We start from the raw sequence: 10948 nt of genomic DNA on the forward strand, positions 1-10948 counted from the left end.
AATCAAGTTCCTCAGCAGAGACTCTACTGGTTGATTAGTGGGATCAGGTGTGTAACTGCTCGGCTGGAACAAAAACCTTCACCCACACCGGCCCTTTCTGGATCAGATCGCCCACCCCTGCTGTAGAGCCTACATCCTATTTTGTATGCAGTTGTTCTCCAACTGTCGTCATCATTTTGAAACCATAACACAACAGCTGTGGAGGGATGACTTCCTTTTCACTCCTGCCAGCTAAAAAGAGGCAAAAATTGTCTGATGTTACTATTTCTAAGTTAAATAACAATAGGCAGGGTAGGAATTTGGCGTGAACGGCATTCCTAATCTTGAAACCTGTTTTTGTTATGCTATGAAGGAGAGTTCACAGGATGAATGTTTAGAGGAAAAATCTGCCACATCTGAACCCATGCCATAATAATCTGGGCTGCTCTGACCACAAGTCAAGGATCTCCAACAGTGCCGAGTAAATGTGGCCGTCAATCCTGCGAATTGAATATTAGGCCAACAGAAGAACATTTACTCTTTAGGGAATAGCGTTATAGGATAAATAACATATATTATCTTACAGTACTTTATTAGATCTACTCCTAGTCACTCTGTTCTCTTTTCCTCCTTCCTTCCTTGTCCACACAGACATGATACACATGTTTTTAGATTGTGTGACCTACACTTTCCAAGGACACGATTATGTCCGATGTCCATTACAAATCAACGTCCATTAATCTGCTTAGAAGTCAAAGAGAAAAAAAAGCTCCTTATACCTCAGGAATCAGGAGCATGAAATATCATTTCCCCCAGCCCACAGCAGTGCAACACAAAGACTGGTTCTCTCTCGTTTCTAAGCAGATAAAAACACTTTTCCAAAAACTACAAGAACACACATATTCAAACTGACACACATATCCAAACCAGCACATGTATCCAAACTAAACAAAAAAATCACTGCCCAAGGGAACGAACGCCAGCCAGGATGACTGTCGGAACTGCCGGTCTGCGTGGGCTAGCAGTTAGCTTAGCCTGCCCGGCTTCCACATCCTGTCAGACCACCCTCGGTGTTTCCTCTTCGGGCGAAGTTGCAGGCAGGGCCGTGGTCCTTGGGCCCACCGGACAAGCAGACCAGGCTCCCTCAGCCGATCGAATGCCAGCTCTCCCAGCCAGACACCCTTGACACACCTCCCTGCACGCCACACCATGACACCAAAAACACCACAGTCAACGCCAGGCGAGGCCGCCACCAGACCGCCCTTGGTGTTATCGAAACTGCCAGTTTGCATGGGCTAGCAGTTAGCTTAGCCTGCCCGGCTTCCACATCCTGTCAGACCGCCCTCGGTGTTTCCTCTTCGGGCAAAGCTGCGGGCAGGGCCGTGGTCCTCGGGCCCACTGGACACAGCAGACCAGGCTCCCTCAGCCGATCTAACGCCAGCTCTCCCAGCCAGACACCCTTGACACACCTCCCTGCACGCCACACCATGACACCAAAAACACCATAGTCAACGCCAGGCGAGGCCGCCACCAGACCGCCCTTGGTGTTATCGGAACTGCCAGTTTGCATGGGCTAGCAGTTAGCTTAGCCTGCCCCGCTTCCGCGTCCTGTCAGACCGCCCTCGGTGTTTCTCCTCGGGCACAGCTCCGGGCAGGGCCGTGGTCCCCGGGCCCACAGGACGCGGCAGACCAAGCTCTCCCAGCCGATCCAGTGCCAGCTCTCCCAGCCAATCCAGTGCCAGCTCTCCCAGCCGATCCAGTCCCAGTTCTCCCAGCCGATCCAGCGCCAGCTCTCCCAGCCGATCCAGCGCCAGCTCTCCTAGCCGATCCAGTGCCAGCTCTCCCAGCCAATCCAGCGCCAGCTCTCCCAGCCACCAAACGAAGACAAAACTTCGTTGCAGTGATGGTTGTCAGTACACCCAGTGGTATACAGCAAACAGGAACTTATAATAGTTGTTTCGGCAGACTTAATTTTCCAAAATGTAAACAAATATAGGCTAAAAAAATAAATTAAAAAAGGGCTCATACTGTGGGTTAATGGCAACACATTTCCTTTTTCTTGAAAAAGTTTAGTTTATATCTGTTCATAGAAGTGAAGACTTAACATTTAATGTAACATTAGCAAGAGAAGCTGCTAATGTAGCAGGAGTAAAAAGTACCCGCTTGTTAATACGTTGAAGTTCGTCAAAATATTACGTTATTGTTCCCAAGGGAGTAACGCTCTAATGGCCTTTAATTAAAGAAACGTTTTGGCGTGTTGCTGGCGCCCTCTTATGGCGTGAGTTGGCACTGGCCGTAATCAAGTTCACTGTAAACGTCACTTCCTTTTCCCGCCACCGGTGACGATAGAGGTCGGTATAATCTTTTCTCCGTCCCTTCTGGTGAATTAAAATGTTATAAACCGCTTGAAAATATGATCCACGCGTATTAAGTGTTTTATGAATGTATATGCCATGATTTGTGATGAAGTGTAATCGTTATAAGTGCCTACTGTAATTGTTTTATCTATATAAATAATGGTGCTGTGCAAATTCGCTAGCTAGCCAGCTACCTAGAATCAGTGGTTCTCAACCTTTCTGGGGTCCTTGACCCCCTGCGTATTTTTGATCTACCCTGAGGACCCCTCCACCTGATCTTGGGGGAGGGGGGTTGCAATTTGATAGAAACAGTAGAAACTGCATTTTAAATTGCATTATAGCATTTATTCACTCTTTGGGGCAAAAATAAGAGCTTTCAGTTGTAACTTAGATATAGTTAACAAAACAGAATTCTTATGCAGTAACTTTCAGATATATGTAACAACACAGAATATGTATTCAGTAACTTTCAGATATATGTAACAACACAGAATATGTATTCAGTAACTTTCAGATATATGTAACAACAGAATTCTTATGCAGTAACTTTCAGATATATGTAACAAAACAGAATATGTATTCAGTAACTTTCAGATATATGTAACAACAGAATTCTTATGCAATAACTTTCAGATATATGTAACAAAACAGACTATGTATTCAGTAACTTTCAGATATATGTAACAAAACAGAATATGTATTCAGTAACTTTCAGATATATGTAACAAAACAGAATATGTATTCAGTAACTTTCAGATATATGTAACATAATTTTTATGCAGTAACTTTTAACAACGCAAACGGGAGCGAGATCTCTTATTAAAATACAATAAATTACACTTGTGAAACAGATGTAATTAGAGAAAAAAGTCCTGTTACCCTTTATAGTTTAGGTAGATAAAGGTCTCGGTCACATTTGAGTAAAATAATCCTATTTCTATAAATGTCATAGGATCTTTTTTTAAAGATATTTTATTTTCACGGACCCCTTGCAATTACACCACGGACCACTAGGGGTCCGCGGACCCCCCGGTTGAGAAACACTGAGCTAGATAGCTGCCGCACACGAGCATAGCTAGCTGCCTAGTGTAGCTGAGTCAGTACGGTGTTCATGCTAGCTTTATTTGATTTATTTACTTTTCTCGGTGAATGTTTTCTGTTAGTGTCTGTATATCACCAGCCCATGTTTAAAGAATGACTATGTAGTTCCGGTTTACACGTTGTAGCAAGGGGGGGAGGAGCTTCAATCGGTGGCACGCAAGAGACGCAGGAGTGACGTGGCCGCCATTTCGCGGCAGACGCTGAGCGGCTCTTGTGACGGTAAGACGTGTTGTAACTGTCTAAGCTAGCACGTTTAAACGTCAATTTACTGGCTTAAACTGTATGGAAATGTAACAGTAGATCGTCGCTAACACGCTTTTGAGTTGTGCCGGTGGTTTTGGTGGGTAAACACGGCCATTACATCCTGTTAAATCTGTCGGACGAGAGACAGCCCGCCCCTGTGTGTGAGCTGGCTGCGCCCCGCGCTACTTCCGGTTACTTGTCCTGTCTCCGTCTTCTGGCCACCTTCGCCGGAAGTTGCAGGGGAACCGAATTTATTTGGGATCCAGGGGCCGAAGTTCGCCGGCGCTGTCCGTCACTGCCTGGTGCTAGCTAGCTAATGGTGCTAGCTAGCTAGCTAAACCCAACACGGTTCAATAGTTCACTTCGTCTGAAAATGGCGAGGACCTCCGTCTTCTCTCTTCGGAAACACATTTAATCCTTCCTCACAGCTGCACAAAACGTTGACCATAGGTCCACTTCCTCATTCGCTCCTCCCTACCAACCAATCAGAGTCCGACCCCCAGATCTTGCTCTTAAAGCGGTACACCCTTATTTACCAACAGTGGTGGATCTAGAGATTTTTTCCTGGGGTGGCAAAGGGGTGGCAAGACTGTGTCCCAGAGGTGGCGGCTGCCACCCCTGTTGCCACCCTGTAGATCCGCGCCTGTGAGGGGGAGGGGGGATTCTAAATCGGCGACTTCTGTTTGAGATGAGTTTGGTGCGGGTCTCATTGACCTTCACTATGCATGTACATAAAATATACTTTAAAAACATATTATCTGATTTATAAATGGGGTGGCAACAGGGGTGGCAAGACTGTGTCCCAGAGGTGGCAGCTGCCACCCCCTTGCCACCCTGTAGATCCGCGCCTGTGAGGGGGAGGGGGGATTCTAAATCGGCGACTTCTGTTTGAGACGAGTTTGGTGCGGGTCTCATTGACCTTCACCATGCATGTACATAAAATATACTTTAAAAACATATTATCTGATTTATAAATGGGGTGGCAACAGGGGTGGCAAGACTGTGTCCCAGAGGTGGCAGCTGCCACCCCCTTGCCACCCTGTAGATCCGCGCCTGTGAGGGGGAGGGGGGATTCTAAATCGGCGACTTCTGTTTGAGACGAGTTTGGTGCGGGTCTCATTGACCTTCACCATGCATGTACATAAAATATACTTTAAAAACATATTATCTGATTTATAAATGGGGTGGCAAGACTGTGTCCCAGAGGTGGCAGCTGCCACCCCTGTTGCCACCATGTAGATCCGCCCCTGTTTACCCACATTCCATTAGGTGCGCTATGGTGTTAAATTGTTAGTTATATTCTTGTGTACTTTTATGGAAGGCACGGTGGGCGCAGCGGTTAGTGCTGTCACCTCATACCAAGAAGGTCCTGGGTTCGAACCCCGGGGTTGTCCAACCTTGGGGGTCATCTCGGGCCGTCCTCTGTGTGGAGTTCCCGTGTTCTCCCCGTGTCTGCGGTGGGTTTTCTCCGGGCGCTCCGGTTCCCCCCACCATGAAAAAGACATGCATGTTAGGGTTAATAATACTGTCTGTGCCCCTGGCCGAGGCATGGCAAGAAGAACTGGAGTTGGTCCCCGGGTGCTGCACGGCGGCTGCCCACTGCTCCTAGCTACACAGCTAGGATGGGTTAGATGCAGAGGAAGAATTGCCCCACGGGGATTAATTTAAAAAAAAAGGTAGGAGTGGTAGTAGGTAGAACTGCATTAAATGAGTGGCTTAACATGGTTTTGCTTGTTGATTGTTTTCGTTTTTGCTTTTACTTTTGACTGCTGATTTCGAATACATGTGTGGCCACTGTGGGGGCAGACATTCTTTTGGTGTGCACATATTTTGTTTATAGTTGTATGTTGTTACACATATAAAGAAAAAAAAGTTGAGCAGCTCTTGTAATGGGCAGTTAGAGACAGCCTGCCACTGTGTGTGAATTGACTGTGCCCCATGCTACTTTCTTTAGAATAAATGAGCAGATCCCGAGTCCTGGTGTGACTGGTGTTCTTCAGTCTGTGAGCCACCATCTGACAGTTGCTATGCTAGCGGATAATACTAGTGTCTTAAATATAATTTGCTTTACATGAACAGGGGCCGGAGCAAGACAACACTGTGCCAGCGGATTATTCTTTTGTCGCCAGGTATGTTATACTGTTTATACCGTGCAAATGGATTCGTTGCATTTAAAGTTCGTTTTCTTTGCTACATAAAGATGGATTGTGGTCACTAGTATCCTAGCCACATGGGAATGTGTATGCGTACGTGTGATACCAAAGAATGTATTGTTAATTTGACAATCTGTACGATTTTTCTGTACTTGCCCCTTTTCCTGCGACTGGTGACGAGAGTGGGGCTGGAGCAAGACATATTAAACAACACTGCCAACTGATTATTCTTTTTACTGCCAGCCTGACGAGTCATTTGCTGCTGCACAACACGCAGACCAAATGTGAGGGGCTGCACTAACACTGCACATCACCTATGCATACCTGATGTACACAAACTTGACATAACTCATTGGACTGACCACTGTATCAACAAATAATTATTTGGTGTCGGAGAGGGGTGGGTTGGAGAGGGGTGGGACGCAGTCGCGGCTGGTGCTAAAAATGTTTGGGGGGGGGGCGCAGTTTACCTTGGCGCAGCACATCTGACAGTTGCTTTAATGTCCACACAGTCACAGAGTTATTAAGAAGGACAATGTAGCCTATAGATTTTATCAGGGTTCATATAGACGGTGGATGATTGACAAGACGAGACGTCGTGGTGGGTGTGAACATGATTGACAGCCACGAGAATTGTCCAATCACATTTGATCAAAAAACGTTAAAACAATACCAATTCGCTGCCAATAAAAGTGTGAGTTCCGTGGGACGCAGTTCTGTGCACCCCACGGAACAGCTGAAGAAACCAATTAGACAGCAACCTCAGGTCGGCTGCTCACCACAAGTTTTAGGGCTTACATAAGGTACGGTTTGGCCGGCGCCCCTCACCCAGGAAGTATATGTATTCAGACAGAAATCAACCAAATACCATTTGGAACCAATATTTAATAGCTGCTGACAGGTGCTCACAGACTGAAAAACACTTTTATTTCATAATTATTTGCATTATACAACTAAATTATATTTAACATGTTTAAGTAGTGCCCTGTGATGGCCTGGCGGCCTGTCCAGGGTGTCTCCCCACCTGCCGCCCAATGACTGATGGGATAGGCTCCAGCATCCCGGTGACCCTGAGAGCAGGATAAGCAGTTTGGATAATGGATGAATGGATGGATGTTTAAGTAGATTTTCATCTCTTGACATTTGAAGGGGGCGGCGCCCCAGCACCCTGTACTGGCCAGCCGCCACTGGTGGGACATCTTTGTATTTGATTTTACTGCATTTGGAGCGGATTGGGAGCTTGACGGTGTTAGGGCGGACCTATAGATAGCGATATTTCCCCAATAATAGAACTTTTACTTCAAAGATTTGCTGGTCTGTCGGCCTGTCCAGGGTGTCTCCCCGCCTGCTACCCAATGACTGCTGGGATAGACTCCAGCATCCCTGCGACCCTGAGAGCAGGATAAGTGGTTTGGATAATGGATGGATGGATGGATTTGCTGGTCCAGTCAGAGAGACTGAGGGGAAATGACACAAAGTTGAAGTTAGTGTAAATGAAAAATAAATTTGGACCTTTGTGTAAGGGATGATTGAAAAAGTACACACAGTCCATTTACAGAAACACAGCACAGCTTTAAAATAAAGGCCTTGATTTGTGCAGCTGTCCCCAGTTCTCCATCCTTAAGATGTCCTACAGTCCTCACGTCTTTCTGTCATTCACTTTACTTTTTTTAATCCTCTGTGAAGCTAATTTAAAACTCTTGTTAAATTCACTCAAAACCAAAATAAACTTGAACCCCCCCACCCCGCCGCCACCTTCCTCCGCTCGCGCTCCTCCATTCCCACAGCTAAGAATAGGTTCCATTGAGTTCATATTTGATTTGGCCCAACATAATTATACCCCTATCCCTTGCTCACTCGCTCTCTCTCTCTCTCTCTCTCTCTCTCTCTCTCTCTCTCTCTCTCTCTCTCTCTCTCTCTCTCTCTGTCTTTTTCTTTCTCTGGTGTCCCCATAACAAACCTATAAGCGGTAGACAATTAGCAAGGAAGGGCAGTGTTATTAATTAGTTTATACCAAGAGATGATTGAAAGGGTTGGGTGGATAGAAGGATGGATAGATAAATGGATGCATTGCAGCAATACTGAAGGTGTTCGACAATAAAATGTCAGGAAAGCACACTGTATCTTATTCTTCTTAAGCCCTTGGCTCCCCTAGGGGGCATAGGCCATTGACAAATATCCTCCATCTCACTCAGTTGGGAGCGAGTTTTTAAAGATCTCTGGTTGTTTCTGCTCCTAGAAATCTCTGTCTGGACATCCTTTTGCCAACTGTTCCTGGGGCAGCCTCTTTTTCTCTCTTCAGGGCTTGTCAGGTGGTGTTGGTTACTGGTTTCCTGAGGGTGTGTTCTATCCAAATCCACTTTCTTTTCAGTATTTACAGGTGTATGGGATCCGGTCCAATTCTTTCCTACAGGTCCACATTCCTGACTCTATCCCTCCACCAAATGTTCAGGATGCTCCTCAGGCAGTTGTTGATTAGTGATTGTAGTCTGTTACTTGTTTTTACTGTTGTTCTCCAAGTCTCAGATCCCTACAGCATTAACTGCTTCATATTGCAGTTGAAAATGAGCAACTTGATGTTGGTTGAGATGGTTTTGGAACTCCAGATTTTCCTGAGCATGTTGAGCACCACCCTGGCCTTGTTAATCCTGCTTTTGATGACTAGCTCTGTCCCTCCAGTCGTGTCTACAACACTACCTAGGTAGGTGAAGGCCTCCACTTCTACTTGGGGAGGGCCATTCATGAAGACAGGGTTGCTAGTCTTAGAATGGATCTTCATCACCTGCGTCTTTGTGGTATTTGACCTGAACCCGAGTTGTACTGCTGCTTGAGTGATTGTGGACTTCTTCTCCTGCATGTGATTATGAGTGTGTGAGAGGAGGGCAATATCATCAGCGAAGTCAAGGTCTTTGAGTTGCTCCCACATTGTCCACTGGATCCCATCTCTCTTCCCTCCTGTGGTTTCTTTCATAACCTGGTCGATTGTAAGGAGGAAAAGGAAATGGCATTGACATTTGATATTGAATCAACTAGTTAACTGACTGGCATGCATGATTTTGCATTAGGTTCTGTCTGTTCCTGATGTTGATAAGTTTGCTGGGGATTCCATAGTGTTCCATTAGCTGCCAAAGGGTTGCTCTAGCTAAGCTCTCGAATGCTTTGTCAAAGCCGATTAAGTTGATGTACAGAGATGTGTTCCATTCTGCTATGGGATCCATGCATGACCAGTCTGCCCTGATCCCAGCCTGCTGGCCCCTGAGCCTCTTGTCTACTGCATCTTGGAGGCGGTTGAGAATGACCTTGTTGGGGATTTTTCTGAGTACAAAAAATAGAGTGAATCCAGTGTAGTTCCTACACTCTTAGGTCACCTTTCTTAGTGAGTTTGACAATTTGTCCCTCTCCCCATTCTGCAGGTGTCTTCTTCTCTTCCCAAATCCCCCAAAAGAAGGTATAAAGCATGTCCGTTGGTGTGTTTACATCTGCTTTAAGGGCTTCTGGTGGAATGTTGTCAGGCCCTGCAACCTTTCCACTCTTCTGTTGTTTGATTGTGGCCTATATTTCTGCTTTCGTTGGGCTCTCACACCCAGCATTTTAGTGGGATCTCAGCTCTGAGAATAGTAGGCAGGTCTGCTAGTGGTGCCCTGTTAAGATCTACCCACCTTTCGAGCTGGTCCTCTAAGGTTGAGAGCAGTTAGCCATTTTTGTTTGTGATTGGTTAATTGCTCTGTGTGTATTTTCCGGTCAGTTTTTTTGTGATGGCATACAACGCCTTCATGTGTTCCAAGCAGCTTTGTGGCGCTCATGTGCCTTGTCAATTATGGTTCCTCCCCTAATCTTCAGTTTAAATTCTGTATTTTTCCCTGATAGGGTGTCCTTAAACAACGTCTTTGCATTATTTAGGTATTCAGTGGTGTACTGCACTCTGTGACTTTTGGTTTCTCTTCAGCCTTAGCTTGAATTTCCCCCACCAGGAGATGGTGGTGGTAGGGTGGGGCTTGAGCATGGCAGCTGGGTGAAAGGAGAAGAGGAGGAATGGGGGAAAAAGAGGGAAGTGAGAGGTTTGAAAGAGGTGAGATCGAGTAGACTGTTTATGAGTTTGGATGGAAAACAAAATCCACAATTTTTTTTATCGTTTATGTAAAATCCCTGAATTACAAAGGGCCAAAGAAATAAAAACGGGCATGGAGCGAGGTGGTTTAGAGGGGGGTGACTGCACACAATAAAGATGGATTGATCTGAAAGGAGGGAGGAAGTGAGGGAGGGGTGACTGCAGTAGTTTGCTGAACTGCAGTACCACAGGTGGCCGCCGGGTGTCTCTTCTGCACCATTTTGTAGGACAATAAATACAAGCGGGGTATAAGAACCGCACTGCATGGTGGGGTAGTAAGGGAGATGAGGGAGGCAAATAGAGGAGAGGAGACAGGAGGAGTAAGCGAGAAAGAGACAAATAAGCACTCAACTGTTCTTGTTCTGGTTGTGCAGCGGTATTTTCCGCTCGCCCTCCTCTCTCCGCCATCCTTCACTCTCTCTCTCTCTCTCTCTCTCTCTCTCTCTCTCTCTCTTTCTCGGTTATTGCTGCAACAGCGCTCCTTCAGTCTGTCTCTCCTCCATTGTTAAAAATGAAACCTCACTGTGGTTTCTATCACTGCTGAAATGAATCTGTCCTCTCTCTCCCCATCCCTAGTGTGTGTGTGTGTGTGTGTGGGTGGTCGGGTGGGGGGGGGGGGTGTTAATGCTATTCGTCTTTACCAGCATTTTGTTTTTCCCTTACTTGACTAACCACACACACACACACACACACATAATGGTGAATTTCCTGTTGTACACTTTTTTTCACAGTCAGCACACTCACCAATTCATCACTGTCTGCCCCCCCCCCTCCTCCTCTATCCCCCCCCCCACTCACTGTCTTAACTACCGCAGTTGCCAACCATTCATATTTCTGTTTCTTTTTTATGTCAATCATCCCTTCACACAATTCACTCTCTCCGCTCTCCTCTTCCTCTCGGTCAGGCTGGTTCCCCTCATCCCCCCTCCTCTCATCTCCTCTGCTCTCTATCACTCACTTTGACTCACACACGCACACCCCGATACCCCGATACCCCGATACCCGGT

The sequence above is a fragment of the Lampris incognitus genome, chromosome 10 (genome assembly GCF_029633865.1).
Source record: "Lampris incognitus isolate fLamInc1 chromosome 10, fLamInc1.hap2, whole genome shotgun sequence".
NCBI lineage: Eukaryota > Metazoa > Chordata > Actinopteri > Lampriformes > Lampridae > Lampris > Lampris incognitus.